Here is a 5583-nt window from a genome sequence, read left to right on the forward strand (position 1 = left end):
CTTTGGATAAATTACTTAACCTCTTAATGCTCTAGATAACTCTCTCTAAGACTCAAAGTTTCAGGAAAGATTCTGGCCTGCATTTGTTGGGGGAGTTTCCTTACTGAGAGTCCCTTGTACTAACGAATCAATCAATCAACATGAAATTTATTAAGTGCCTATTCTGTGCCAAGGGGATACAAGTAATCACAAGACCAGCCCCTATCCCTATCACTGGGTAGAATAGGAGAGAAAGGAATAAAACAGGTGTCTAGAGTGGACAGCACTAGCAAGTTCCCGTGGGAAGTGCGGGCCCTTTCCTTTCTGACCTGTTACCATCCGATTCTTTTCCTTCCCCAGATGCCTCCCCTGTGAGCTGCTTGGTTGTGTAACTTAGCGAGTCAGTTTGCCCTGACAATGTCTGATGAGCACTTATCATTGGGTTAAGGTCACAGTGTGTTACACGTGGCTGTCTTGCCAGCCTCAGTCTGGCTGTGACCCAAATGGGCACAGAGGATTAGATGGGATAGTCCCATTGCTGGCCCTGAATGATTTGGGGAGGTGGGTGGGATGGAGTGGGATCAGAGCACAGAGAAACACTTGTTTTCTCTGTTTGAATTGACCTGCTTCAAATTCTTAGGAAAGAAGAGGGTTTGGGGTGAAGATGTCATGGTTGGCACACCATCTTTAAAGGAAAAGGACAAAATGGAGACTGGCATAAGCTTGACCACTTTCCCTCTTCTCCTTCCTACCCTTTGACTTTCTCATATGAAACGTGAGCTATTCGACTGGAGTGTTTTGTGTTTCTTTAGTACTGTCTGGTGCGGGTTGGGGGGGGAAATTTTAGGGAGCAGTGGATAAATGAAGGAATGCCAGTAATAAAACCTGCTTGTATTTCTCATCTCACCTCTTTCCCTTGATGCCCTAAGCCCCTTTGTCTTCTTGAACCACAGGGAACAAATATGTTGGGAAATCTAGACTTGATCCCTCCATCAGACAATAATTCCTTACTTTGTCTTCAAATTTCATTTCTCCATCTGAAAGACCCTCTGGAGACACCCAGCTGAGCTCTTCTGGAGCCCGTGGTTATGTCTCCAAGGGGGAAGCAGGGGACCTTTCTTCCAACCAGAACACTGCAGCAGAACTCGTCCTGCCTGCAGGGGAGTGGAGTTCAGGTGGCAGCACAAACAAATGGAAAATATTCCAACTAGCACGTACCAGAGCCTTTCCCAAAAAAGCACAACCTTGTTTGGAGAGATCACAGCTGATAATTTTCTGAAAATTAGCTTGCCTGAGTGGTGACCTGCTTCAGCCCAGGCCCGTGGCCTTGAGAACCTCCTAGGTGGAGAAATGTCATTTGTCCCTCTCCTTTAAGTTACTGGAGAGAAGGCAGAGGGGTTCCTGACTCAGGGCTGATGAAGCTGTTGCCTTCACCCCCTCTGCCCAAAACAGCTCTCACACTAAGGTGCAGTGCACTAGTAGGAAGGAAGCATCAAATTCCTTAGCCTGGAGAGTTTCTAGCAAGTCGGGGGGCCGCTGCTAGGCTTAAGGCCCAGTCAGGGAAGGAAGAAGGCAAGAAGCAGAGAAAAGGTAGGTACCTGGCTCCCAGTCTCCTTCCCACCCCCAACCCCAGTACTTTCTCATCCTTCTTATGCCATAGCATTCTTGTCCCTATCTTTCCATAAATCTGCCATAAAGGACCCACCAGACATTTGGGAGGCATCCATTATTCTCAGCTTCAAGGCCAGTTTTCCATCTGCTAGGCCATGGCGCCATGTTGGCTCTCTTTTGCTACCTCAATCAATCATTCAACAAATAATTGGTATCTCAAGGGTGCCGGGTAGTTGCTTATCTATCGTCCCTCGTTACATAATGGGTTTGTCTCCTCTTTCAACTGTTTTCACAGACACTTTTCAGGCAAGTCATCATTTCTGCAGCCTCTTTTCAACCACCATGTGTCTTTCCATTGTCTTCTGGGTTACTTGTAATTCTGATCCTTCCAAGATTATGATAATCTTAGGATATAGATAAGGAATGAAGAGGGATCTTGGTTATAGAGTATTGGGGTGTCTTGAGTACCAGTTCTTTCCTTGGAGGAGACTTCAAGGAAAGCAATGGGCTCCTTCACTTGAGCTCTTGCTCCTGTCAGCCTCTGGTTGCCTCCCACGTTTCCCTCCATTCGATGTGTGGCTCTTACTGGTGGTGCTACCACAGTCGATCCGTCCAGCTTGAAATCCCGGCTCCTGTCTGCAAGCACTTTTTGTGTGATTCTGGAGAAAGTACAAGTAGAGAAGAGCTTTGACCTTAGGAGTCCGGTTCCTGTTTAAGAAACCACAGAGGAGGTGTTTTGCAGAAGTATAGTCCCTGACCCTCTAGTCCCCTGGAGTCTTCCCCCTTCCAGAAGATGTCTCTTGAAAGGGAGCCGTGTCTCCTTCCCAGTAAGGTGCTTTGTCATTTATATCAGAAGTCCCAGATCATCCATTTAAAAATAGGGAGATACCGGATGAGGACAGCTAGGTGGTACAGTGGATAAAGCGCCAGGCCTGGAGTCTGGAAGACTCATCTTCCTGAGTTCAAATCCTGCCTCAGACACTTACCAGCTGTGTGACCCTGGGCAAGTCACTTAACCCTGTTTGCCTCATCTGTAAAATGAGCTGGAGAAGGAAATAGCAAACCACTCCAGTATCTTTGCTAAGAAAACCCCAAATGGGGTCATGAAGAGTAGGACAAGACTGAAAGGACTGAACAGCAAGATAATCAGATGAGTCAAAAATGGCATCAAAACAACTCAGTGCAAAAACATCCTGTCTAGCACACTTCACTGTGGTATCCTTGATTGCAGAAATGGAGCGTGCGTGTGTGTGTGTGTGTGTGTGTGTGTGTGTGTGTATAGGAAAGAATTGTGATAAGAAAGAGAAGAGATGTCTCAGCAGTCTTCTGCACATCTTAGAAGATACAACAGGGACCAGATGTCAAGAACAGGAATTTGTCTTTTTTTAAAGTAGGGTTCAAGCCCCCCCCCCTTTTCCTTTCATTTGAGTTGTGACACCAGTTGGTATAATGATATAGCCTGACTTGGGTGAAATACAACTTAGAATGAATAGACACACAACTCTGAGTGTGAGTATATTAGACAGACTGAATGGGTAAGAAAGGGAAGAAATGTCTTATCAGTCTTCAGCATGTCTTAGAAGATACGACAGGGATGCAAATGTCAGGTACAAGGTTTTTTCTTTTCTTAAAGAAGGATTCAGTTTTTTGGGGGAGTCCCCTTTCTTTTCATTTGAGTTGTGATACCAGTTGGTACAATGGTATAGCTTCACTTAAACACAGCTTAGACTGGGTGTTCAGCATCCTAAAAAAGAACCCTGAGAAAGAATGGTCAGCCCAAGAAGGATGGGTAGGGAGATGGGGTGGGCAGGAAGGACGGAAAACGAGGCTGCATGAGATAGAGAGAGGAAGAGAGAATCTGGGAGGGGAGGCAGACCCAGGAGAAGGAAGAGGGTAGGCCTCTAACTTGAAATAGGCTGCCTGTGTGGGCAGCTCCCACCTACGCAGAGTGGCCAGAGGAAGGCAACTTCCCTGTAATGTCACTGACATTGTTAATTTCTGTTTTGTCACATGCTCCTTTGGGTAATTTTGGAAGCAGGCTGGGGGAGTTAAGAGAGAGAGACAGAGACAGAGAGAGAGAGACAGAGAGAGTGTCCAGCAAGCAGAATGTAGGAGCAGGCAGAAAAGGTCATGCTTATCCCCTATAGAGGTGACTTCCACTCATGGTCTGTATCCCAGGGCAGTTAATAGGGAAAGGACACCTCCTTGGATGGCAGCTCTGGGACCTTACTCTAGTGACCCTGGACTTTATTGGGACAAATGAGAACCAAAGCCAGGTTATTTTTGCCCCAAGAATATCGCCAAACCAACCTGGATTGTTTAGGGGAATGGGAAGGAGACTGAGCCCATTTATGAGCTACTTAATTGAATAATTGAGATTTTTGCCCTTTCTATACGCTTCACAAACTAGCTCTAGCTCATCCCTCCAGCCCTATTATATTGTACTCCCCTTCGTGCGCATTATGGTCCTTCCAGACTAACCCCGCATCTCCTTATTGTTCTAAATCTGTGGCATTCTGGATCCTTCCATCCTGGAGATGCATTCTAAGATCACAGACTGGAATACCTTCCCTCCTCCCCTTCTCTAAGCTCAAGTGACCTCGTCTGCATGAAACCTTTCCTGACCTCTCAGCTGCTCATACCCTCTCCTCAAATTATATAGTATCTGTATTGTATATACCTATACCTATATATATATATATGTATGTCTATCTATCTGTCTGTCTGTCTATTTATTTATCTATCTGTTTTCTCTTCTGCTAGATCATAAGATCCTTGGGGGCAGGGACTGCTTCCCTTTTTTATCTCTCTTATTTGCAGAACCTAGTAGAGGTGCTTTGCACATAGCTGATACTTAATAAATACTTGTTGATTGATTGTTATGGGGGTACAAATTCCAAAGCTGTCCCACTCTCTTTTTCTGGCCCTACAATAAAGTCTAAACCACCACCTGCTGGATGGAAGGTAAGGGGGATGTGGGCTGACCTATGACAAAATTAGAATTAATCACTGTAGGGACTTGGGTAGCAACTGAGGTACTCATAGGATGGTTCCTTGATATGGAATCAGAAAGAACATATGTTCTGCCTCCTCTTCCTTAGCTGAGGGCTCTAATCAGGCAGCAGCCTTCCCCTCCCCAGCAGCCTGGGGCCTCCTGCTTCTTATTGTGCTGAGTAGGCTTGGTTTTAGACCACACCCTCTTTCTTTCTCTTTTCAGTTGGCTACCATTATGTTGGATTTCATTCAGACATTTGTTAGATACCTGCTGGATGTAAAGTAATGTGCTCGGCTCTGGGATATAAAGAAGAAAAAGGCTGTAGCTGTTACATTCTCTCCAAAGAAACCTTTAAGTACAGGATTCTAGCCCTGGGGTATCCTTCTCTCCTCAGTGGTGCGTAGGGTGAAGCTTCCCAAATTGGATGCTGTTTCCTTTTCTCCACCCTCCCTCCCTCCCTCCTCTCCTCCCAGATTCTAAGGTCAAAGCTCTTCTCTACTTGTACTTTCTCCAGACTCATACAAAAAAGAGTGGAAAGAGTGCTGGCTTTGAGGTCAGAGGAATTGGATTTGAATCCTGGATCTTCCACTAAGCTCAGTAGTACTTGGGGTATATCATTCCTCCTCTGGACCTCAGTTTCATTGTCTGTTAAATGGAGGGATTAGACTAGATTAAAAGTTCTTAACCTGAGGTCCATGGACTGTGAATAGATTTCGTGATGTCAGATGAAAAGAAAATTATATTTTTATTTCAGTGTAATTGGTTTCCTTTTTAATCCTGTGTATTTTATTTTATGCATTTAAAAACACTTCTGAGAAGGGGTCAGTGGGTTTTATCAGACTGCCAAAGGGGATCCATGACACATAAAAGATTAAGGACTCCTGGACTAGGTGGTATCTAATGTATCTAAATCTATGATCCTCTGGCCTGTGATTCTGTGACCTGTTCAGAAAATGGCTTTTACAGAGACATATCTGTAACCTAGGCTCTGGAGTCCT

General features: G+C 45.2%; 1 protein-coding gene across 1 annotated transcript in view; it reads left to right on the forward strand.

The window, feature by feature from the left end:
- The window catches only part of LOC114049588 (inositol-trisphosphate 3-kinase B-like), a 164596-nt gene that overhangs the window by 140198 nt on the left and 18815 nt on the right, over nucleotides 1–5583 (forward strand). The window lies entirely within an intron of this gene.

Source organism: Vombatus ursinus, unplaced genomic scaffold (assembly GCF_900497805.2).
Source record: "Vombatus ursinus unplaced genomic scaffold, bare-nosed wombat genome assembly UNPS02014798.1, whole genome shotgun sequence".
Lineage (NCBI taxonomy): Eukaryota > Metazoa > Chordata > Mammalia > Diprotodontia > Vombatidae > Vombatus > Vombatus ursinus.